The 26,796-nt window shown below is 42.5% G+C and overlaps 1 long non-coding RNA gene across 2 annotated transcripts in view; it reads right to left on the bottom strand.

The window, feature by feature from the left end:
- Positions 1-1,000: 1,000 nt before the first annotated feature.
- Positions 1,001-26,796, bottom strand: part of LOC103882627 — a 122,899-nt gene continuing 97,103 nt past the window's right edge. Inside the window, exons 4-5 of one of the 2 annotated variants that reach the window (XR_001900485.3) lie at positions 25,049-25,237; positions 1,001-1,400 (exon numbers count right to left, since the gene is read on the bottom strand). This is a non-coding gene — a long non-coding RNA (uncharacterized LOC103882627). Of the gene's footprint in view, positions 1,401-3,094; positions 3,725-25,048; positions 25,238-26,796 lie in introns of those variants that run through there. The other variant, XR_002520834.2, reaches the window with a different exon arrangement.

Here is a 26,796-nt window from a genome sequence, read left to right as displayed (position 1 = left end):
AATAAGCGAGGAGGGCTGGGGATCTAACTACGCTCTTCAAAGGACCTAAAGGATGTTTAATCTGTCCTTCTGCTTGTAGATCCACCTTGATTCCCACTTCCATAGGTCTCTGGTGTCACCAGTTTCTGAGCAACTGGGTTGACTTTAGCTTGCCCCACTGGCTGCTTATGGTTCCGCTTTCTCAACTCTGCTGCATCAGTTACTGTATTAGTCCAGGTTTTCCAGAGGTCAGAACCAATAGGATGTATGTATGTATAAAAGGGAGTTTATTAGGGAGAATTGGCTCACATGATTACAAGGCAAAGTCCCACAATAGACCATCTGCAAGCTGGGGAAAGTGAGAAGCTGGTAGTGGCTCGGTCCAAGTCCGGAAACCTCAAAACCAGGGAAGCCAACATTGCAGCCTTTAAGCCAAAGGCCTGAGAACCCTCAGGGAAACTGTTGATGCAAGTCCCAGAGTCCAAAGGCCAAAGAACCTGGAGTCTGATGTCCAAGGGCAGGAGGAGCAGAAGCAAGCGTCTGGCATGGGAAGAAGAAGGTGGGCCAGAAGCCTCAGCAAGTCAGCTCATAGCACCTTCTCCTTCTGCATCTGCTCTGCTCTAGCTTAGCTGACAGCTGATTGGATGGTGCCCACCCACATGAGGGTGGGTTTTCCTCTCCCAACCCACCAACTACAATGTCAGTTTCCTCTGGCAACACCCTCACAGACACACCCAGAAACAATACTTTACCAGCCACTTAGGCATCCCTCAATCCCATTAAGTTGACACCTAATATTCACCATCACAATTACCAAACTTACATTTGCTTTCCAAACTTCCAGATTCTATTGCTATTATCATTGCTTCTGTTCTCTTCATTCCGTAGGTTTATATGTCTTCCAAAATACCTCCCCTGTTGTTGCTTTAGTGGGGTTTCAGGAGGGACTGGAGGCTAACCCCTGCATTCAACTCACCATCCTTGAGTAGAAATCCCCACTCATCTCCTCTCAATGGCCTTGGCTTTGGGACTCTTCCTTTCCTATCTTTATCATAAAAATGATCACGTAAACAAAACCAAAGCAAACACTTTTCCGGTGCCCATGACCATTTTATTAACTTTGCTTTAATGTGGGAAGAGAAATCAGTTTCCTCATTTCTTCACTTGCTGTGGAGCATCTAACAGGAGCAATGAAGGGAAGAAGACTTACGAACAAATTCCAAAGGAGGACCGAAGCGATTCTTCCCAATCCTTGGAAAACAACCCTCGCCGGATAGATCTTGATGAGCCCAGTGAACAACCTCATGGTGCGTGTGCTGCCCCCTGGTGAGCAGGCTGGTGCTGCTTTTAGGGTTCTCAGCTCTCCAAGATGGTCCAGGGAACACCAAACATTGCCAGGGGAGGAGAGATTTGAACTCAGACTAGAAGAGGAGAAAAGGCATTCTAAATTTAAAATTCTTTTTCGTTTTTTACCAGTCAGTGTGTCTATGCCAGTATCAATCAATACAACCACTGTGTGTGGCCTGTGAAGATAGTGAGATGTTGGTCAAAGGGATATAGCATTACTGAAGGAACAGCTATTTCTCTGGCTTCTAGGATGTTGCTACCCTTGCACAGAGGGAAAGTGCCCTTTGTGAGGAAGAAGACATGTTATTCCACATAAAATGCACCACCAATCATGTCATCCACACTACCATTTTATTAACCCTTTCACAGCTGTGCTATCCAATATGGTGGCCCCTAACCACATGTGACTATTTAAATTCCAATGCATTAAAATGAGGAATTCAGCTTCTCAGTCACTCTAGCCACATCTCAACTGCTCAGTAGCCAACGTGGCTACCACATTGGACAATGCAGGTAAAGAACATTTCTGTCATTCCGGCAAATTCTACTGGACAGTGCTGCTCTAGAGCCCTTGAAGGTGCCCGGAGGTTTCTGTGATTCTCACAGACAGACAAGCACACCCTTATCTGTGTTCCTCCAAGTCTCTGTTCCCACCTCAGCCACAACATTCATCACAGTCTGACTTGAAATGGAGTTAGTCAAATAATATGTCTGTCTCTTTCACTTGACCATAAACTCATGAGGGCTGGGACCAAGAAACCATTATTTGCCATTATTCTCAGCAGAGCCTGGCAAAGAGAAGTCCTTGAAGAAATATTAGTTGAAGGAATGACTCGATTATAAACTCCCTGAGGGCAGGTCCAGAATATTCTGATTTTTGTATTCCCCACAGTTCCTCAAGCAAAGAGGGAACCTCAGTAAATATCTGTTGAGTGATGGCATGCTCTCACATCTACCAGCCTGAAGATAGACCGTAGAGTCACTGAGATAAAAAGCCAGATTGCTGTGGCCCCTGGACTCACCAAATGCCTCTTGCCTCTGCCCCTGCACATCTGTCTCCTCTGGCTTTGCAACCCCCAGCTTGCCTCCATGTAGCAGTTCTGATCACAGGTTGCCCCCATCCCACTGTCCACATACACCCAGACTCATGCACACCCCATGCTCATACCTTCCTGTGTCGCTTGGACATCCTCCTGCCCTTCCATCCTACTCACACTGCAAGGTCGGCAGAAGCTCCGCCCTCTCCCTGCATCTGCTCCACCCACTCAGGCCCAACTGATTTCAGGGAATTGGCCTGGAGCCCTTACAAACCCCCGATGTCTCCTGTTTTTAAATTCTTCTTATATTTCTAAGTAACACACTATACTGTGTTCTTGAATTCTTTGTACAGTTTTCAGCCACTAGTTTTTCTTTTCAAACAGATGGCAAATTCCATGAGGACTTTACTCTTATTTTGTGCTGAAGTCCTTTCTAGAATAAAAAAGGCAGGCGCATACCCAGTCCAATCACATTTTATAAATAAAGAGCTGAGTGCAGTGGCTCAAGCCTGTAATCCCAGCACTTTGGGAGGCAGAGGCAGGAGGAGCACATGAGCCCAAAAGTTCAAGACCAGCCTGGGCCACATAGCGAGACCCCATCTCTACAAATAAAATTCTAAAAATTAACCAGCCATGGCAGCACATGCCTGTGGTCCCAGCTACTCCAGTGGCTGAGGCCAAAGGATCACTTGAGCCCCAGAAGTTTGAAGTTACAGTGAGCCGTGATCACACCACAGCACTCCTGCCTGGGCAACAGAGAGAGACTCTGTCTCTAAAAATAAAAACAATATGAATAAGGAAACAGAGCCAGGGATTAAGGTGACCTGCTCAGGGTCACTCAGGTGACAGCCTTACCTGCCTCACTTATAGATTTGGACTATAGATTTGTGCAGATAAAGTTCAACCAACATGGGAAGAATCATGCTTCCAAGGGACTCTGCGTCAGCTCCTCACGCCCAACTGCACTGGTTTCCTGTCTGCCTTCAGCTCACCAGCCTAGCTAGAGGAGCAGCACCTACCTTGGGCCTGGAAGAAAGTCTACATACAGAGGAGGTGTCAGCTGTTAACTTGACAAAAGATAAGAGCCAAGGTCGTGATCTCCTAATGGCCAGCCAGCCTATTAGTTTAGCAATATATGTCTCCAATGTCAGAGCCATGCCTGGCGGAGGTTTGATTTTTTATTATTCAGGAAGCGCCTTACTTGAAAATGAGAGAAACCTCTAGCAGCTGCTGGAAGTCCCTTCTCTTAAAATAATGACAAGCAGAATCTTCACCTAAGAAATCTGGCTACGTGCTCCTTCTGTTCCACTGTGCTCTACTTCCTGGGTACCAGAGCAGAGAAATGGTTCAAACCTGTGGGCCTATAAAAAGAGGATGCCAATCACATGTAAATGATGATCCCATTAAATAATGATTTTCATTTAAACCCAGCAATACAGATTTCTCGGACTTCGTGATTAGCTCCGTGTCAAATAAACTTTACTCTTTTTCATTTTTTTAAAGCAGTTAATTTGCGATATTTTGCGATAATTTTAGGGTTGGGGTTGGGCTTTTTTTTTTTTTTTTTTTTTTTTTTAGTAGTGACCAAAAAAATCTTGCTGCACTCAGTCTCCTGAGAATGTTGGGTCGAGTTTTTTGATCCCGGTGACTCATTGATTTGCGGGCTGATGTAGTGCGAGGGGTCCTTATTAGTGGCGTCTGTCCCTGCTGTAATGTTTTTGTTATTTTTCCTCATTTGTTCACTCTGACATCATGTCATTACAGAATGGTGCTGTTCAGGCCCTGCCTCGGCTGTTCGTTAGCGTGTGTTTAATGAGCAGCTTAATTGAGCTGTCTAGTAGGCCACCTGTCGCCCTCCGGACTTATTAACATACTAATGGTCTGACATTGTATTCTCTGACAGGCAACAGGGCTTACTGATTTGATGTCTGGACATGGGGATTTTATGCAGGAATGAGAGCAGGCTTTGGGAAGGAGGTTTAAAAAACGCAAATTAACTCTTTGGTATCTATGTGTTTATGGCTCTCTTGTGGAAAAAAAAAAAAAAGTTCAACCCCAGGCAGGCAAGGAAAGCATGTTATGGGTAGGAGCCCGGCTCCATCCTTGCAAACCCAGTTGTGGTTCTCCAGGAGAAAATAACGCTCCGTGTGAGAAGAGCCAGGCTTTGTTTCGATTACAGTGTTATTGTGAGGAACTGCCTCAAAGGAGAAGTCTTCCGCAGCCCCGGGGAAAGTTATGTGATTAGACTTTTTCTACTGTAGCTAAGCAAATGGAAAGTAGCAATTCTCCTTTTGGGGAATTTGAGTGTGGTCTGTCCGCTCCCCTCCCCCCCTCCTTTTTTTTTCTTTTGACAGAGTCTTTCTCTGTCACCTAGGCTGGAGTGGCACCATCGTTGCCCACAGCAGCCTTGAACTCCTGGGCTCAAGTGATCCGCCCATCCTCAAGCAAGTAGTTGGGACTGTAGACGTGTAACACCAAGCTTGGCTAATTTTTGTTTTTTCTTTTTTCTTTTTTTCTTTTTTTTTTTTTGTAGAGACAGGGTCTCACTATGTTGCCCAGGCTGGTCTGGAACTCCTGACCTCAAGTGATCCTTCCACCTTGGCTTCCCAAAGTGTTGGGATTACAGGCATGAACCCAGCCTGTCCCCACCTTTGAAATCCAGCCGAGGACTGGATTGTGAACCCTGGGCTGATGGGAATGGCTTAGAGAACTGTCTGGAGCTGTCCCATGCACATTGGTAGAGAACAGTGATTTTGTTGGTGTTTTTCTTCTGGGATTGCGTGATTGGGTCTTTTCTGTCCTGGGAAATTTCAGGGGTGTGAGCATTAGTCACAGGCCACAGGAAGACTCAAGTCCAAGGACAACGCAGAGAGACAGCTTATGCAGGGGGACTGGATGTTCCTTTTCTGTCCCTTAACCTTTCATTCCTAGTGTTTCCTCCTCCTTCAGTGCCTGCACACAGGATGGGCATAGACATAATTGGAAAGAAAAAGCTTCGTGAATTTTAAAGAAGTCAGTCTATTGAAGGGTCATGACCAAGGGCTGAACCAAATCCCACCAGCAGCTGCGGAGGTGGGGTGGCAGCCCGTCAGGGGACTGGGGTTGGCTGCAGCCTCCTGGGCCTGGGCTGAGGTTCCTGCCAGGTTAGCCAAGGAGCTGCGGGAGGCTGGGTCTGCAGAGAGAGCCAGAAAGCATTCCAGAAGCCGCTGCCCAGAAGCTGCGTCCCAGAACTTGGCTTGCAGCTGGCAGACTCTCTTTATAAAAAGCCGCAAGTGGTTTCCCTTCCTCCTGGGCTCTGAGCAGGGGGAATGCTGCAGTGGGACAGTCACACTTCCTTCTCCTTGCTAGTCCCCAGCCATGGCGGGAGGAAAGCATGGGGAAGAAGAGCAGGAACCTACCCACTGTCTATTTAATCCCTCTTTCTTTTCCCCCTCCATCTTTTTCTTAAAGAGTCAGTCTCACTCTGTCTCCCAGGCTGGAGTGTAGTGGCACGATCATAGCTCACTGCAGTCTCCAGATCCCAGGCTCAAGCAATCCTCCAGCCTCAGCCTTCCAAGTAGCTGGGACTACAGGTGCACGCCACTGTGCCTGGCCTAATCACTTTGATGGGAGGAGGAGGAGGAGGAGGATCATAGCCTTCATTTTTATCTCTTAAGCTGAGCCTTTTATAAACATGATCTTACCAAGTTTTTCACCCCAGGGTTTCTCAATTTCAGCACAACTGACACATTGGCCCGAATAATTCTTTGTTGTAGGGCACTGTCTTGGGCAATGTGGGATGTTGAGATGCATCCCTAGCCTCTACCTACTAGGTGCCATTAGCACCCCCAACCCAGCTGTGATAACCAAAAATGTCTCCAGACATAGCCAAATGTCACTGTACATCAGGCAAGGGGAGTGTCCCTCAGTTCAGAAACGTAGGTCTGGAGGTAGGCGTACCACCCTCAGTTTGTAGATGAGAGGCAAACATCCTATGAAAGAGGAATGGAAGCTTCACAGCTAGCAGGAGGCAGAGCAGGACTTAGACCTGCTGTCTGTTGGCTCTCACGCCCTGGCTCATTCCTCCGCCCAGTCCTCCCCAGTCATGGTGTCACCAGTGGTGGCTCACCTGTCCACGTTCCAGTGCTGACCATTAGAGATCTATCTTAGGTCAGATGTTTGCTAAGGAATTTGTATATCATCTTTTAAAATCCTCTCAATATCCCTTTGAGATAGGTGCTATTATTAGTCTCTTTTAAGAGATGAGGAAACTAAAACTCAGGAATTAAGTAACATGTCCAAAGTCAAACAGCTGATAGGAGAGAGTCTCACTCAGGCATCTCTGGCTTCAAAGCACAACAAGTGTTTTCTAATACAGCACCCAGAACTCCAGCCATCTGCACCTAGAGACCTCCATGCTTAGGATCTATTCTCTTTTCTTGCCAAGAAGGAGCACTTCCTCCCTCTATTTCCCTGGCTGACCAGGGTGCTGTGCCTGTTAAGTTTCCCAAGGCCAACTGTGATGGTTAACTTTATGTGTCAACTTGACTGGGCCACAGGGTGCCCAGATATTTGATTAACATTATTCCGGTTTTTTATGTGCGGGTGTTTTTGAATGGGATTCATATTTACATCAGTAGACTCAGCAGAGCAGATTGTCCTTTCTCATGTGGGTTGGCTTCATCTAATCAACTGAAGGCCTGAATAGAACAAAAAGGCCAACCCTCCCCCAAGTTAGAGACAATTCCTCCTGCCTGACTGCCTGCAAACTAGGACATCACCTTTTTCCTCTCTTCAGATGCAAATTGAAACATCAGCTCTTTCTGGGTCTGGAGGCTGCTGGGGCTCTGCTTGTTCTCCAGCTTGCCAATTCACCCTGAGGATTTTGGAACTTAGCTTCCATAATCATGTGAATCAATTCCTTATATGAAATCTCTGTCTATCTCTGTATACATTGTATTAGTTCTGTTTATCTGGAAAACCCTGACTAATACAGCATTTGTTCAGCTTTTACACACAGCAGCTTCTTATATCCCCACATTTTCAGCATTTCTGTTTCATTTTGCTTTAGGACTGACTTGTAACCAATGTGTACGCAACCAATATGTATGTTTCTTAAAAATGTAATCTGAGACTAATGATGTCAAGCATGTTCTTTTATTGTTGGCCATTTGGATAATTTATCACTCTGTGCTATATTCTGGATGAGTTCCTCCACAATGATCTTCCAGTTTATCAGTTTTCTCTCTAGCCATCCAATCTAGGGTTTATCCCATATACTGGCTTTGTAAATTTCAGTAATTAGCTGCTTTGTCCTTTTAATCCAAGATTTCTAAATGATTCTTTTTCATATCTGTTCTTTTTTTCATTTCTGCCTGGTTCAAGTTCTTAATTTCTTGTCCTTTTTTTAAAAAAAGAAATCTTGTTCATCTTTCCTTTAACTCTTAGAAGATATTCAGCATAGTGACTTTTTAAATCATTTTCAGATTACATCATTGTTTTCATTTTCTCTTAAGTGATTTCATCTCTTGATTTTTAATTTTTTTTGAATAGGTGAAAGCTTATTTTTGTTTTATTTCATTTTGTAGAAGTGGCCCTGTACTCACCATTCCCTTTCTAGTGGTTTCTTGTCTCTATGTGCCCTCTTAGAGTCTGTGGTTCAGAATCACATCTTACAGTGGGCTTTCAGAGTGTTCGTCCTACAGAGATAACTGGGGATATTTTAGTTCTAGTCACTGAACCGCTTAGTAAAATGGCCAGATGCTGGATGCAAGGCTGTATTTGCCTTTTCTCATCTTGTATTTTCAGTTATGCAGGGGTTCATGGATGCATTTTATATTCTAAGAGGGAGCCACATTCCTCCCTAGCTCTGTTCTTCTGCCTTCCAATCATCCTGCAGAAAATGAACTCTCCGCTTCCTTTGACTGCTTGCAGATTCACAACCCAGTAGGCTGCTAGCTTCAGTAACTAATTTCCGTTTTGAGTTTCTAGCCCATAGAGATGTTATCTTTTTTTTCCAGCACGGTAATTTTTAAAAACTCTACCATTACTCTGCATTGATGCAGATGGGGGGCTCGAAGCATAAATCTTGATGGGGTTTAACTTTCCCTGCCGTGTACATTTCTCATGACCATTCTACAATATTTTATCAAAAAAATCTCCCTACAGGAAATAGTCACCTAGTTGTTACCTTGGCTTTACAAAGTGCTATGATTAGAAAGTCAGAGTGCTTAGTGGTCTAAAGACTGCCTGGGTTCAAATCCCAGATCTATTACTTATTTGTTATGGAAACTTGGGCCAAGTTATTTAATGCTTTAAGCCTTGTTTTCCTCGTCTGCAACAAATATCAGTAGTATAACTTCCTGCAGTTGTTCTGAGGATTAAAGAAGATAAGCCATGGGAAAGCATGTCCCACAGATTCTCCTGGCATACAGTCAGGCCTCAATTAATGTCTGCTATTATTACAATGGTTATTATTTCTTGGTTAGAACCAAATATCCAACTTTAGAATAGTATTATTTTTTGAAAAGGGCTCCAGTGGCCTGAAAGGCAGAAGAGAGAAATGCCAATAAATCATTCAGTTCTTACATTTTTCAAAGTATCTTTATATCTTTTATTCTTAATCCCTCAACAAGTCTGTATTCTTTTTTTTTTTTTCATTTTACAAATGAAGAGAAAACTGAGCCATAAGATGAAGAGAAAACTGAAGCACAAGATTATTGCACACTTTTGACCATATGCACAGGAATTAAAAGTCGCACTCACCTGACGCTCTCTGGGACATGAGAAGTGCTACCATTTCTTGAAAGGAGATTAGGAAGCAGCCCTGGGAAACCCTGGTACCTTTTGGAAATCAGCACTCTCCATTTCCCTGCTGCACTGTCAGTGTCACTGTGCTGTTGGTGGTCTTGGACCACTGAGATCACATTAATACCAACAACAAGCCAGCAACTCAGAGGGCTGCCGTTTGCTTCTCCAAACCCATTCTTCACTCACCTCTGCTCTGTTCTGTGTCCTTTATCTGCATGGATTATAGCAACAGGTTCCCTACCCTCTGGCTCCTGGCTATACCTGACCAATAGCAGAATGACCAACTATTTACAGAATCAACCTGGGACAGGGTCATATAAGACTATAAATCAGGCTGGGTATGGTGACTCATGCTTGTAATCCCAGCACTTTGGGGGGCACCCAGTGTCCTCTTATCAAGCCCACATTACACCAAGCCCTGGTGTCAGCCCAAGGTGATGACATTGAGCTAGCAATGTTCTCAATAAAAGCATTTTAATGTGGAGCCCTTATTGGAATTAAGGTTGATTTTATGTGTCATCTTGGCCAGGCTATTGTGCCCAGTTGTTTGGTCAAACACTGCTCTAGATGTTGCTGTGAAGGTATGTTATAGATGTGATTAACACATAAATCAGTACACTTTAAGTAAAGCAGATGACCTTCCTTAATGTGGATGGGCTTTTTCTAAACAGTCAAAGGCCTTCAGAGCAAAGACTGAGGTTTCCCAGGGAAGAATGAATTCTGTCTCCAGACTGCAATATAGAAACCCTGCCTGAGTTTCTAGCAGATTTTGGACTCAGGTTTGCAACATCTACTCTTCCCTGAGTCTCCAGCCTGACACCTGCCCTGCAGATCTCAGCCTTGCAGCCCCAATTGTGTGGACCAATTCTTTCAAATAAATTTCTCAGTGGATGGATGGATAGATAGATAGATACATAGATAGATAGATAGATAGATAGATAGATAGATAGATAGATAGATAGATGATAGATAGATAATAAAATGTAGATTTTTTTATTGATTCTGTTTCTCTGGAGAAAGGGTAATAATAATGTATAGTAAATACATACATTCTGTGAAATCCTTTTAAAATTTTTCCATGTAATACACTAGCAAGAACAGGTTTTTAGACATGCAAGAATTAGTTTGCAGCTCTCCAAGATTGCCCATCCACTTTGTAACTAAAGACTTGTTTTGGTAAACCAGATGTTTCTCAGTGAGGTCCTTTGTACTAATAAAATTAGTTATATGAGTTAGTCATGTCCAAAATGGCCATTATTTTACATAGTCTGAAGTACATTGGATGGCATTATAAGTTAAACCTTTGTTTCTCATGGAAAATGGTATTAAAACACAGAGATCATTTTAATTTTTAAAATCTTAAATTGGATTACAAATAAACTACCGATTTAGTAGAGAAATTGAGAAAGCTGTGTTGCCATTTTCTGTTTTTTATAGTTTTAACCCTACTTTATTATTATTTTTTAAAGTATCACTTTTTTGGAATGAATCTAAGCCTTATTTTCCTCATCTGCTAAGTCCTTTTTTTTAAATGAGTTTTTTCATAATGTTCACATAACATCAAACAACTGAAGTCCAGTCTGCCCATCCTTTTCTATGCTCCTTAGGGGCTCTTCAAAGACCACCAGTTTTGAAGAAAGGGCACATAAGTTCTGTTTTGCTGTAATCCTTGTCTCCATTGTCAGCCTCAGTGTATTTCCCAATTAAACAGGGACATGCTTCTTATCCCAAACTTTGAAAATGTAACTTTGCAATAGACCAATAATTTAACATTTTCTGTATGGCAGGCAATGACAATAGCCACCTTCTAGGCATGTGTCTAAGGAGACTATCTCCTACTATTTCTACAAGGGCAAAAGTCTCATTGTTTCTACACATTTTGAAAGAAATGAAAGTTGACCAAAAGCTTTCATTATGAAATCATCAATATCCCAGATAAGCAAATCACACCCCCTAAATATATGACAATTAGCAGATAAGATTTTTCCATTTTCATTGGTAAGAAGTTTATAGACTGAAAAGAATTTGCCAAAATTTACCTTTGCATTCTCAGTCATATCTGTAAGTAGATTAACAAAGTCTAGTTTTTATTTTTATTCTTTTAATGTATTTGTATATATATTTTTGTAGTGATGGGGGTGATATGGTTTGGTCATGTCCTCACTCAAATCTCTTCTTGAATTCCCATGTGCTGTGGGAGGGACCAGGTGGGAGGTAATTGAATCATGGGGACAGGTCTTTCCTGTGCTGTTCTTGTGATAGTGAATAAGTCTCATGAGAGCTGATGGTTTTACAAAGGGGTGCTTCCCTGCACAATCTCTTTTCTCTTGCTTGCCACCACGTAAGACATGCCTTTCACCTTCTGCCATGATCGTGAGGCCTCCCCAGCAATGTGGAACTGTAAGTTCATTAAACCTCTTTCTTTTGTAAATTGCCCAGTCTCAGATATGTCTTAACAGCAGCATGAAAGCAGACCAACACAGGGGGTCTCACCATGTTGCCCAGGCTGGTCTTGAACTCCTGGCCTCAAGCAAGATTCCCACCTTAGCCTCCCAAGGCACTGGGGTTAGAGGTGTGAATGTCTAGTTTTTATTAGGATAAGGTATCAGTAATCTTTTGGTTTACATTTTCTGAGTTTATAAGAGTTTATAAACTCTTTATAGAAATCAAAACAATTTCAAACTCCATTTCTCAAATCAGAGCACCTGAGAGCGAGGGAGAATGGTTTTCTTATTGTTGTTACCATGATTCAGTGCTGCAGAAAGCATGATTGTGGGAAAGATAGGAAAAGATCTGTTCTACCATGTAAGGGACCAACACATCTCTTATTGTTTTTATTCATCTCTTTTGTTTGCTTGCAAGACATTTCAGTTATAACCTCTGAATCAGGAAATGTAGCCTTACTGAATCTTATAAAATGATCAAAAGAGTGATTTGATAAAGCATGTTCATTTGTGTGGTATGACTGAGCTAATGCAGCAGCTGCTATTTTTGACTAGACGTTTTTTGGTAGGTGTTTTTTGATTGACTTAGGGATATCGGTCTCATCTTAGAATTGTGAGATGTCGTCTCTACATGCACTTTCACATCCCCTTCTCCACTGTGCCCAGTTCAAAACTCTTTTCTGCATATTGAGCAGGGTGCTCTGTTTTGATTATTTACCTCTCTAGTCCAGTTGTACATGTCCTTCCATATGTCATTAAGATAACACAGTTGGTTAGCCTTCTTTTCCAGTGATGCCTGGGTTTATGCCAACATTGGTATTGGAATCACTATCTTTTTTAATTATCGGAACTCTTAGAAAATATGGCTACGATATTTACAACTGCTAAAAGTTAAATGAGCACTACTTTGATACAAAGGACAACAGTCAGTTCACAGGTCAAGTCAAAGACAGACTGTTAATGCCCATGATTTTGCAATGCACTTGTGACGCACACTTAGATGCAACCTTGGGAATGATGCAACAGTGGATGGTCCACTATTCTGAACGACAAGTTGTGGTTTCCAACCTGAGCAGTCAGGGGAGAAACAGCAACACGGGTTATGGAAGGTGGATCATCTGCACTGTACCCACTTACAGACAAAACAGTATTGCATTCAGCCCCTGTTTTTTGGGCCACCATATGGTTTTTACACATTTCCCCCAAGCTTCTGTGCATATCACCAAATTGATTTTCCGGGATTTAGGACTTTCAGTGCTAAAACCAGGGTAATCCCAGGCAATCTGAGACCATTGATCTCCCTACCAACAAGGAACAATTGTGGGTTTGGAGGGCAGGAGGAAAAGAAATTACAGCTTACTCCCTAAGGAATTGATATAGGCCGGCTTCATCCCTTGACCAAAGCACCCAGGACCTGTCACGTGGATTTCTCTCTGTCTCTGTGTTCCAGTAACTGCTCTTTCCCTCTGCACTTCAGGCCCAGGGATTGTAACAGGGCCCTGCTCTTACTAGCCCAAGAAACCTTCACTGTCCTTTGTGGTTTCTCTAGACTCTACCCACTCTTAACTTCTAAATAATAATTAAATAATTATTAAGTGAATAATTATTTATTATTTATATTTTCATTATAATTATATTATTTATATGTAATAATATTAATATATAAAATATTTCCATATATAATTATATTTATATAATTATAATAATTATAACTATAAATAATTATATAAGTGTAATTAGGCAATTAATAATATAATTATATAATTAATAAGATAAAGTATATAAATTATAAGTAATTTATATAAATTTATAAATGCATACTTATACATTATAAATATAATTAATTAATTTACATATTATTTATAGATATCAATTTTTATATAATATGCAATTTATATATTAAATATTTTATACATCTATATATTATATGCAATATAATATAAAAGTATATTTCTATAATTATTAATCATAATAAATATATAATTTATATATTATACATTGTATATATTACTAATTATAAGGAATAATTATTAAATTAACTGATAAATAATTACAAAATACTATTTGTAAGTAATTACTTGGTTAAAATTTTCTCAAATTACTCCCTATTAGTGGGCCATCTATTTGTTGCTAGGTCCCTGACTGATACAATAGTGGGTTCCAGGAGTAGCCCCAGGAAACAGACCCTCAGAACTGAATTTGAAGACTGAGATAGCCACGTGGTGTGCTGGAGCCAACTATGACTGGCTCACAAGAGCTGATTGTGTACATCTCTTTCCAACTACGTGTTGAGTGAAATTATGTTGGTAGATTGAAATCAGCCATAGTGGGAATATTTATACCGTAGAAATTTGCAAATGCTACCAATTAGGGCTTCTTTCTTTTCTCTTTTTTGTTTCTTTCTTTGTTTCCCCCCTCCCTCCCTTTCTCCCTCCTTTCCTTTCTTACCTTCCTCCTTTCTTTTTAAGAATCAATCGTTCAACACTTACCAGCAGGCCACTAGCTGCTCATCTATTTGCATTGTCCAGTAATATTTGTCTTGCCAAGGGGAAAAGGCACACAGGTAATTCGTGGCACACTGTGATGTGTTATTATTCAAATTATGAACAGTGCTGGCATGAGATAAAGTTCAAGTTGAGGACAAAGTGTAAAGAGACTTTGATCCTATTGTGATTCTAAACATTTATGCGGGTAAGTGAGGACACAGCAAAGAAGGTAGCCGTCTGCAAACCCACTTCTGGGCTCCTGCCTGTTCACTCATTGTTACTCAGGGAATCCTTATTGGTTTCTTTTGCTCTGCAAGCTTTCACTTAAATTCAACATCTGAGCTGAGGTCATAGCTGAGGCCAGAAAGCTTGAAAATCAAGAGGTGAGGAAGGCTGGGATGAGGTGCTGACATCTATGCAGATCCAAGAAGCAGTCAGGAAAGGTGGCCAGAGTTGTAAATCCAGTCCAATCCATGGTGAGTGACTGATGGATTGGTCAGCCAGTCAGTGACCTGGAACAAGACTCGAAAATTGATGATAAGGAGGTCTGGGTGTATGTGGATGGATCTCTTAGAATGGGCATGGAGTCATGGCTGTTATCCCAGCACTTTGGGAGGCCAAGGCAGGCAGATCACGAGGTCAAGAGATCGAGACCGTCTTGGCCAACATGGTGAAACCCTGTCTCTACTAAAAATACAAAAATTAGCTGAGAATGGTGGCGTGCACCTGTAGTCCCAGTTACTCGGGAGGCTGAGGCAGAAGAATCACTTGAATCGGAAGGTGGAGGCTGCAGTGAGCCAAGATCGCACCACTGCACTCCAGCCTGGGGAGAGAGTGAGACTCCATCTAAAAAAAAAAAAAAAAAAAAAAAGTGTGAGCAGAGAGTATAACGATATTCATGCCTTCTTCACTACAGGGCATTCACTGTGGAGGAGGTTCTCAAAAATCAGGTGTGTAATGGACTGAATTGAGTCTAACCCCGCCCCCTAAATTCATATATTGAAGCCCTAACCCTTCAAAGTGAATATATTTGGAGATAGGGCCTTTAAGGAGATAATTAAGATTAAATGAGGTCATAAGAGTGTGGCCCTAATCCAGTAGGACTGGTGTCCTGATAAGAAAAGGAAAAGACACCAGAGAGCTCTTTCTCTGCACACACAGAAAAGGGGCTAAGTGAGGACACAGGAAAGAAGGTAGCTGTCTGCAAGTCACGAATAGAGTCCTCACCAGAAATTGACCTTGCTGGCACCTTGATCTTGGGCTTCCAGTCTCCAGAACTGAGAGAAACTAAATGTCTATGGTTTAAGCTAACCAGTCATGGTATCTTGCTACAGCAGCTTGAGCAGAATAATTGAGATGGTTAAGTTGACCTGTCCTGTAGAGGCTGACTAACCATGTTGCTCACTCAATGGGCTGAGATACAAAGTGGCCATATGGCAGGGGTGGAGGTTTATACATGGGTTCATCACTATGGACTTTTCCTCACCAGGGCTGATTTAGCTACAGCTATTGATGAGTTTCCAACTTGTCAATAGCAGAGACTATATCTGGGCCTCTAAGCTGTTACTATTTCCCAGGGGTACCAGCAAGTTGATTATATTGAACCCTGTATTAATCAGAGTTCTCCAGAGAAACTTAACCAATAGAAGAGAAAGAGATTTATTTTAAGGAATTGGCTCATGCAACTGTGGAAACTGGCAAGTCCAAAATCTGAACGTATGTAAGAGTTGATGCTGGGGTATTGAGTATGAATTCCGTAGGGCAGCAGGCTGGAAACTCCTTCTTCCTCAGGAAACCTCAGTCTTTGCTCTTAAGGCCTTCAGTGGACTGAATGAAGCCAACATGCCTCACGGAGAAGAATCTGCTTTAATCAAAGTCCATGGATTTAAATACTAGTCATATCTAGAATATATCCTCACTGGAACATCTAGACTGGTGCTTGACCAAACAATTGGCCACCATGTCCCAGCCACACTGACACATGAAAGTAACCCCCACAGAGCCCTTCCACCATGAAGGGGGTAGAACTTTTTCTTCACAGAGATAGATATATCCCTGATAGAGATTTGCCTTCCCTATTGGCATAGTTTGGATATTTGTCCCTTCCAAATCTCATGTTAAAATGTGATCCCAATGTTGAAGGTGGGGCCTAGTGGGAGGTGTTTTGGTCATGAGGCAGATCCTTGTGAATGGTTTGGTGCCCTCCCTGAGGTAAGGAGTGCACTCTTGCTCCTTTAGTTCACGTGAGATCTGATTGTTTGAAAGAGCCTAACATCATTCTCTCTCTCTCTCTCTCTCTCTCTCTCTTCCCCCCACCCCGTTCCCCCTCTCCCTCTCTCTCTCTCCCTCTTTCCCAGCCTGTGACACACTGGCTCACTTTCACCTTCTACCACGAGTAAAAGCTTCCTGAGGCCTCACGAGAAGCAGATGTTGGTGCCATGTCTCTTGTACAGTCTGCAGAACCATGAGCCAAATAAACCTCTTTTTAAAAATAAATTACCCAGCCTCAAGTATTCCTTTATAGCAACACAAAATGGAATAACATGCCTATTCATAATGCTTTGATCAGCACCACTGTTCCCGCACTTGCAGAATGCTTCCACCATTGCCATAGTATCCTACACTATCACCTCTGACTGGGTGATATATTTTAGGGCAAAGGAAGTGTGGCAATGAACTCATGCCCAAATTAACCCAAAGGGCCACATCACCCCGAAACTTAATAAAGAGTGGAGTGGCCTGAGGATGGCTCAGGTGTAGTTCTAGGTGGGAGACAACATGCTGGGAGGTCAGAGAGCTGTCTACCTCTGTCCCATGTGTCCTTAAAGAGATCTAAGGTTTGGTGCCGTCTTCCCTTTAGTCAGAATGCACGGGACTGGGGGGCGAGTGGGGGAAATGAGTGTCGCTCTCACTATCATGTTGTGAAACTCTTTGGAGGAGTGTTTGCATCCCATCCCTATCTTCTTGGACTGGGAGATGTGGATGTCTTAGTGCCCGTAATGGTCAGTCTGAAGTATCAACTTGGCAAGGCTATAATACCCAGTTATTCAATCAAGTACGAATCTGGGTGTTGCTGTTAAGCTATTCTGAAGATGTGATTGACATCTACAATCACTAGCTTCAAGGAATGAAGATTGTCCTCTACATTCTGGGTGGAGATTTCCAATCAGTGGTGAGGCCTTAAGAGCAGAGCTGAGGCTTCCCTGAGGAAGAAAGTCTGCCTTTGACCTGCAGCATCAACTCCTGCCCTAGAGTTCCAGGTGGCCCTTCCTGATGACCTATCGTCTGGATTTTAGACTTGCCTAGGTGGCTGCCACAACCTCATAAGCCAATTCCTCGCAATATATCTCTTGATGTATATATGCTACTTGTTCTGTGTTTGTTTGTTTTGTCTTTTGCTGGAACCCTGATTGATACAATGTCCAAGGGGAACATGCTTTCCAAGTCATGGCTTTTGGGGAGAAATCTTCCTGCTGCTTAATCAGCAAGCAGAGAAGGGGTCACTGTGTTGAACACAGTAATTGATCCCAATAACCAAGGAGCAAGTTACCTAATGGGTGAATGGAGTTCTATGTGTGGATCCCCAGAGATACACTGGGAAGTTTCTTAGTACTTCCTTGCCCAGTAGGCTTAGACAATGGAGAAAAGATCTCCAAGGACACAGACGCTTCCAGAATGAAAGCTTAGCTCAGCCCTCTAGTTAAAGAACTCAGGCTAACCGAAACTGGCATAAGACAAGGGGAACTCTAGAAGGGTAGTAGGAAGAAGGCAGCTGTGATGGCCAACTTGGACTTGTAACCTGCTCCATCAGGAACCATGGTGGTTATACACATCAGCCATTCCTTTTCCTTTTCCCTCATTACCTTGAATGAAGGTGGTTAGTATTTTAGGTTTTAAGTGGGAGCTGGCTGAATTGATATCACCCCACAATGGTACAGTAACTGATGGGACTTTGTATGACTTTGTCCTTGTTGGGGACACAAATTTATAACCTGGGTAAAGGACAAGCATAAACACTGGGGGATGAAGGGTACCCTGTGCTGGATGTCTCTTGTTTGCCCCTCCAGCCCTGCTTCCAACCCTGCTCTATGCCCACAAGCCTGACCTCAAAGGGCCACATCAGTGGGCTCCTGTCCTCTCTGACTTCTGGTTGTCTCCAGTCAATGGGGACATCATGGGTTGGAGAGCAGACGGGGATAGAAATATGAGGTCAGTTCATGTGCTCTCCTGATCCTTCTCTGGGGTCACTACAGGCTGGTCAAATCCCTCCAACTCCAGCCCTCTGTGCCTCAGGCTCCTGTGCTCTTAGGCCTGAAGGGGGTAAGTGCCCACCATGATTACTAGCCCAGAAACACCACAGTACTCCCTGTGGCTGCCGTGTAACCTGCCCACATCATTGAAAAGGGTCCGTTTGTTACACTTTCCGCAAATAACACAATTTGAGCGTGCTGTCTGTTGCTTGCTGTACCCTGAGTAATAAAGGACTATTTGGGCTTATTGAGCTCTGAGCATCTCTCCAAAGAAGATTATCAAAGACTCATGGATGAGGACGGACTGTGGGAACAGTTGAGACCACTTTCCAGCCAACCTAGATAACAAACAGAGGGAGGCTCTGTAAAAGAATAAGATATTGATTTGGGAACAGAGCATTGCAATGAGAGTACACATGCCACAGTAAACTATGTGCATATTCAGGAAGGTGAAGGAATACAAAGGTTTTTAGAGGAGGAAATGAGGTGAGCACATAATTGTTTTGAGGTAACTATCCTTGGCTACAAATATCTATAACAAGGGTGACTCCAGTCAAGGTTGGGCAGACAGTTGCTGCACAGATGTTCCTGCAGAAGTATTCTTTGTGTAAGGCTGCGATGGCCTCTGTGCAGGGTTGTGGCTTTTGCAGTCCTTTGTGACAGTTTGTGTCATCGGGCATACAAACGTAAGAGCCCTCTCTTGATGGCTTTCCCTGGCTCTATTTGTGAGGTTGGGTTTTTAACATTAGTGACTCCATTTTCATTCTGACCACTCTCATGTTCCATTTCCAGAAGAGACAAGCCGCCAAGGTCGAGAGTGGTGAAGTGAGAAATCCAAGGTCCTTTAGCCAAACACGAGCAGGGCAGGGACCCATCTCAGATCTCCTGGGCCCATGCACCGCAGTACCTGAACCTTCCTCCTGTCTGTCTCAGGCTCTGCGAATGACTCTCAGACCACCTAGGTGTAGGGAGTCCTTTATAAATCCTTCCTGAGGTGAAGAAAGTAACACCTGCCTTGTAATCCCATAGCAAGGACCTTCAAATCAGACCAGGAATCAAACTATATATGTAGGGCCCCATCACGGAGGTGCTCTGTGGAAAGTCTGTGGGTTCTAAGTCAAGCCCTGCCCAACCTGCAAGGCTGAGGGAACTGTCTCCTTAGCCCTCACCAGCTGCTGCTGAATGCCCTGTTCTTAAGTACCCCTATTCAAGATGTCAGCTGACAACTGGGAAGTTAACAGATTTTTTTAAGGCATTATCCACGTTGTTTACAATAAGTGAGAAACTCTCTCAAGCATGGGTTTCTACAAGTAATTAATGAGAGTGTGAAGAAATAGCAGCCTTCCTTAACTAAAACGACCTCCTGGATCCTCACTCTAAAGCCCTCCACAGTATATTCACTATCTTGATTGGGAATGTTCCTATCCCATATGCACAGGCAGTATGTATGCGATGACCATGTATTGTGTATAGGCTGGGAGAGGATGGGGAGAAGCCACCTATAACCAAGGACTTAAAGTGAGAATTTAATACAAATAGCTGTTAACTAGTTATACAATTTTTTAAAAGTCAACTGGAAAGTCACAGATGGAAGTAGCAACTACCAGAAGCAGCACTACTCTTAGGACTGGCAGAAACAAACGGAAGAGGTATTTTTAAAACATATAATTTAATGACTCTGAGGAGCAGAAACTCAAATCTCAGAGGAAGGCACCCTGCCCAACTGCTGATGATGTTTCTGGGCTAACAAGAGGGACCTTGTGGGGCTGAAATTCAGTTCTGAGAGGAAGATGCTCCTGCCAGCTGGTTCTCAAGGTGGGGGAGTGGTACAATGAGGTAGGATCTATAACTGCTGGAAAAACTGCTCACTGGATGCAGCTTCTACTATGTGAAGGAACTGCTGCTGCTGGGGTGAAGAAGCATGCTTGGGTGATGCACAGAGGGACAGGAAGCAAACAAGAAGGAGCAGGTTCCTTTTTTCGACTTCAACCTTTTAGCTTCTCTTCAGTACACCCTCTTGGCAGAGCCTAACATGGAGCTTGCAGGGAAAGTGGATATGTGGTTTGTAAAACCTCTGCTCCAATCCAATAGCATAGAGCAGAAATTAGAAGGATGAGTCTGGAGCTGAAAAACAACAATAAATAGCACACCTTCAAATTTAAAATGATGGTTTCTCTCAGAAGGATATAGCCCATGAAGATTTATAGTGGGTGCCAAATAGCAAGAAAGTTGGTCTCTCAGAACAATGGTTTTATTTTCTAAATGGCCATCTTGAAGGGTGGGCTCCCATCTGAATGCAGGACAGAACAGACTTAGATTAGTTGGGTGTGGCCAATTGTTACTCAAGCCTCTGGTTGAGCAACTTTGGGGAAGAGGAAGGGAGGGAGGTAGATCTGAGGAGAGCATGTGTCATATCAAAAGGCAATCCCATGGAAACAACCCAAGCATCCATCAACAGATGAACTGATAAGGAAAATGTGGCATATCCATACAATGGAATATTATTCAGACGTGGAAAGAAATAAAGTTCTGTGCATGCTACAACATGTAATATGTTGAAAATATTACACAAAGTGAAATAAGCTGGGCACAAAAGGACAAATGTTGTATAATTGTATTATTCCACTTGAATGAAATATTTAGAACAGGCAAGTTTCTAGAGAGAGAAACTAGGTTAGAGGCTACCAGTGGCTTGGAAGAGGAAGAGTGGGGAGTTATTGGTTATTGGTTTTAGGGGATGTCCTCTGCCTGCTGCCCCAGCTCTTCAAACGCTCTTATAAGCATCATTCCCTATATTAAATGCCTTTCCACATTTCAGGGTCCTGCACTCATCCAGTTCCCCCACTTCGAGTGGGAGAGTGACAGTTCTCATCTTTTTAGAGTAGTTCATATATTCACAATAACTCACCCCTTATTTTATTTGCCTTCTTCAGAGGCTCCTAGTCTTCCCAAGCACCTCCCTGGCTCAAACACTCGTCTCAGTAATAATGTCATTCGCTGAGCCTCAGTTTCCTCGTCTAGAAAATGAGGATGGCCAGATGCGGTGGCTCAGGCCTGTAATCCCAGCACTTTGAGAGGCCGAGACAGACGGCTCATGAGGTCAGGAGATCGAGACCATCCTGGCCAACATGGTGAAACCCCGTCTCTACCAAAAACACAAAAGAAATAGCTGGGCTTGGTGGCACATCCCTGTGATCCAAGCTACTTGGGAGGCTGAGGCAGGAGAATTACCTGATCCGAGGAGTTGGAGGTTGCAGTGAGCCGAGATAGCGCCACTGCACTCCAGCCTGGCAACAGAGCAAGACTCCGTCTCAAAAAAAAAAGAAAGAAAAGAAAGAAAGAAAAGAAAATGAGGATACTAATCCCTGACATGCAGAGTTGTCCTGAAGATAAAATGAGTTATTATCCAACGGAAAAGTTGTGTGATAGATTAATGCATAAAATGTTAGATCCATGAATAGTTGATTAATAAGCATGACTTCCATGAGTTGACCAGTGAAGAAATGACAGTATTTGCCTATCTTTTAAAAGAAATATGTGTTTATGTGTATTGGTATAAATGCTATGTATTCATCTATATGTTTTTTAAAACGTGTGTGCAGTAATACATATTAAGATTTAGAAATTCTAAATGCAGGCTGATTGCTTAAATGTCAAGTTTAAGTTACAGCACAAGGTCTGCAAAGTGTGGTCATAATCATTTAAGACATTATGACTCACTCAATATTTATATTTTAGAAGTAATTTATTTTATTGCAACCACCAATAACCAACTGAAAAACTTTTAAAATTCAAGATAAAGTTTCTGTGGCCAAGTCCGCGCTCTGATCAACAGCCATTCTCTCATTGACACTTGTGGCCCCACTGATTTCTGCTCTCATTTGCAGTGTGTAAAAGGCCTCTGACAGCCTCCCTTCCACCCTGTTCAAACAAACAATAGTCTTTGGAGCAAAGAAGGAAATTTGTAGCAGGTGAAAGTTTAGTTTTAATGATGGAGACACCAAATTGTTTTTAAACTTGAAATATATAAAAGGCTCCAAGCCCACTTTAATGTCTCATTTCTCACAATTACCTCATTATAGTTTACCAAATATTTTACTTTGCATCACAGGATCTTTGAAAGAAATTCCAAAACTAACCTTTTGCACATACGTAGCTTATTAGCAACAGAAAAAATTACTTTTCTCTCTGATTGTGAATTTTTTTTTCTCTCCAGAACATAAAATAAAGACATAAACTTATAGGGCTTAGAGGTTGTGACCAGTGACATTTTCCCATTTTCTTGAGGAAAGAAAATCTAGCTTGAGAGGGTAAAAAAACAACAAAGCATAAGATTGGTCATTTGTATCTACATGCAGCAAAGGAGCTAATAGGCACTGACAAGCTACTCAGATCAGAACACCCAAGGCTGTTGTCGTTTCTCTTCGTGCCCTGCAATCATTGAATCCGGTTATTTAATTGGTGTGTAAAAAGTCACCTTAACACAGTTCATGGTCACCTTTCCCTGAAATCTTCATGACAAAGGATTTGTGAAAACTTTTCTAAATAAACATAATCTCTCCAATGTTCAACTATGTATAGGAAGAGGAAATGTCAGTGTTCATACACAGAATCCCTTTCCTTGAGACCTCTTCCCCACCAAAACCCAGAGGTAGCATTAGGGATAGAAAGACCAGATATGCCCTGGCAAGGATGGTAACAGAGTACATTAGTCAGGGTAAATTACACAAGCTGCAGTAACAAACATCCCCCAAACCTCTGTGGCTTAACACATTACAGGTTTATTTCTGCTTGTACCACAATCCATTTTAGATTGAGAAGTTCCCCCCCAAGCAGTAACTCAGGATCCCAGACTCCTTTCATCTTGTATAGCACCATTTTTAACACATGGCCTGCAAGGTTGCTGTGAAATAGAAAGAGCCTGTGGAAAGCAGACACTCAATTGTCTAAGTTTGGTCAGGGTGCATATATCTTTGGCTAAAACCAGTTTTTTTGCCCGATCTAAACACAAGGGGTCGGGAAAGTAGTGAAAACTGTACATAAGAAAGGGTCAGTGAGTCTGCTAGAATAATGAAGTGGTCTTGGTTGGAGGAGGTTCTAAACACTGGGCTCCTGGATCCCAGAACACAGTATAATACCAATGAGTTGCACTCACTTCAACAAAACAAATTACTCTTCAAGTTGTCTCAACAAATTCTATTCACTCCCTGTGATATGGTTTGGCTGTGTCCCCACCCAAATCTCATCTTGAATTGTAGTTCCCATAATCCCCACATATCATGGGAGGGACCCAGTAGGAGGTAATTGAATCATGGTGGTGGTTACCCTCATGCTGCTATTCTTGTGATAGTAAATGAGTTCTCACAGATCTGATGGTTTTATACGGGGTTTTTCCCCCTTTTGCCCAGCACTTATCCTTCCTGTTACAATGTGAAGAAGAACGTGTTTGCTTCCCCTTCCACCATGATTGTAAGGTTCCTGAGGCCTCCCCAGTGATGCAGAACTGTGAGTTAATTAAATCTCTTTCCTTTATAAATTACCCAATCTCAGGCAGTTCTTTATAGCAGCATGAGAATGAACTAATACACCCGGTTATTCTTACATGTCTCTCATTTTACATGACTAGACACGCATTTGATTTTGTAAATATTCTCTAGAATTTAGCGAAGTCCAATGCATTATCAAATACAATTTAAAAATCAACAAGTTGGCTTGATCTAAGTTCCCCTTGAGGATGAGGGCTGAATTTGACTCCTTTTGAAGGGACCAGAGGTAGGATATGACACTCAATGTTTGTTGAACAAGTTAATTAACAAGCAATGTTGCTGACATATTTAAATCTCAATTTTTGAAAGTCTGTATCTATCCTAGGCTGTCCCCTGGAATCACTTTCCAATTTTCCGTCCTAACTCCTCTCATAGTTCTAGCCTAAAATCTGCCTCCTCTATGGCTATGTGGTAGAACAGTGACGAGTCACATGAGTGCATATCTCATCCTATCAATGACCCCTCCCCACTATCACCAACACTGTTTCCAACCAGATGAAGGTGGACTTATGCGTTGATTACTGACCCATCAATGGAATTACTGACCATACAGTGAATTAACATCCTTCCCCTCAATTAATACTTAGTAAACCATGAATATGGGAACTTGATTTATCTTGTTCCAATGACACTAACTTTAGACTTCATTTTGTTATTTAATCCTCATGCTGACACCAAGAAGAGGCAATTTAGCATATGAGGAAAATGAGGCACATAGATGTTAAGTAACTTGCACAAGGTCATACAGCCAGGAAATGCAAAAAACAGAATTTGAACTCTATAGTAGCTATATATGGGCCAGGGGTAGTGGCTAACATTTGTAATCCCAGCACTTCGGGAGGCTGAAGTGGGTAGATCACTTGAGCTCAGGAGTTCGAGACCAGTCTGGGCAACATGGTGAAACCCCATCTCTATTAAAAATACAAAAATTAGCCAGGCGTGATGGTGTGTGCCTGTAAGTCCCAGCTACTTGGGAGGCTGAGGCAGGAGAATCACTTGAACCTAGGAAGCAGAGGTTGCAGTGAGCTGAGATCACGCCACTGCACTCCAGCCTGGGCAACAGAGCAAGACTTCATCTCAAAATATATACATATGATTTTACAAGGTCAAGAGGGATTAGAGTGTAATAAATTTAGTTGGGCCAAGCGTCAATTTTAAGAAGATCCTTACCTGAAAGGGGTGGGCCAAGATCTGATTTCTAGAGTTCTGAGCAGAAGTAGCTTTTGCCAAGTAAAACTTTTCAGTTACGGAACCTGGAGAAAGGACTAGCAGCATCCAGGTGGGGAGCAGATTCATCCACCTGCCACCAGGGCTCCAGGGCTCTGCTCCAGAGTCACGCTTTTCCTAAAGACCTCGAGGCTGTCATAGAGGAAGAGCAGGAAGTTAGGTCTAAGGCGGGTTCTGCTTATGCTCTGAACAGGAGCCCTTCGCTATGATGTTCTCAGTCCTCCTCTCTGGCCAAGAAGGAGCTTCTAGGTAGTCTTCTAGGCTGGCATTTCCTGGTCCTCCAGACACAGCAGGGCTAACGGAAGCCAGGCTGACAGTAGAGGAGAGGAAAGAAAAATGCAAAACACTCACCCCTAGCTCCCTAAAGAAAAAAAATGGTCCAGGCAGAGTGGCTGTAATCCCAGCACTTTGAGAGGCTGAGGCAGGAGGATTGCTTGAGGCCAAGAGTTCAAGACAAGCCTAGGCAACATAGTGAGATCTCATCTCTACAAAAACTTTTAAAATTAGTCGGGTGTGATAGCGTAAATCTGTAGTTCCAATTACTCAGGAGGCTGAGGTGAGAGGATCATTTGAGCCCCAAGAGTCTGAGGCTGCAGTGAGCTAGGATTGCACCATTGTACTACAGCCTGGGTGACAGAACAAGACCAATGAAAGGAAGAAAGAAAGAGAGAGAGAGAAAGAGACAGAGGGAGAGAGAGAGAGAGAAGGAAGAAAGAAGGAAAAAGAAAGAAAGAAGGAGAGAAGGAAAGAAGGAAAGAAAGAAAAAGAAAGAAAGAAAGAAAGAGAAAGAAAGAGAAAGAAAGAAAGAAAGAAAGAGAGAGGAGGGAAGGAAAGAAGGAAGGAAGGGGAAAGAAAGAAGGAAAGAAAGGAAAAGAAAGAAAGCGAAAGAAAGAAAGAAAGAAAGAAAGAAAGAAAGAAAGAAAGAAAGAAAGAAAGAAAGAAAGAAAGAAAGAAAGATGAAGGAGGAAAGGAAGGAAGTTAAGAAGGAAGGAGGGAGAGAAAGAAAGAGAAAGAATGAAAGAAAAAAAGAAGAGGAAGGAAGAAAGAAGAGAGGAAAGAGAAAGAAGAAAGAAGGAAAGAAAATACAAATAGTATAAAAATTTTAAATTTTTATCCAGGTGAAAATAACATTAAGTCAATTAAAGACAGTGTTCTTTCCAGGAGACACCTACCACGTCAGCATTGAGGTAATTTGTGCTCACCCAGACACACACCAAAGCCCTCTGTCCCTCCTGCCTGAGACTCACAGCCATCAAGCATCCAGTAGCAGCAACACGTGGGAGGCAGAACTGTTATCTCAGAAGGAAATGCCCATTAGACAGAAAAGAGAGCAAAAGTGTGATTCCGCCAAGCTAACTGACACTGGAGTTGTACAGCTTTGTAAATTCTTTGTGATTATTTGAGGCTATCTATGTCACTGACATGCTTTAATGCAAAATCTTCTGATTTTTCATTGAGAAAAACAACCAGGAGCCCTCAGGACCGCTCTGCTTATGGAGTAGCCATTCTTTATTCCTTTACTTTCTTAATGAACTTGCTTTCACTTTACTCTGGATTTGCCTCAAATTCTGTCTTGCGCGAGATCCAGAAACCCCTTTATGGTAACACAATGATAATCTTTGAAAAAAGTCAATGATGTGAAAATTACTGCATTTGCTTTGAAGCAATTTGAAAGAACATTTGTTCTTATT

Source organism: Papio anubis, chromosome 4, assembly GCF_008728515.1.
Source record: "Papio anubis isolate 15944 chromosome 4, Panubis1.0, whole genome shotgun sequence".
NCBI lineage: Eukaryota > Metazoa > Chordata > Mammalia > Primates > Cercopithecidae > Papio > Papio anubis.
This window is presented reverse-complemented; position numbering and strand designations above follow the sequence as displayed.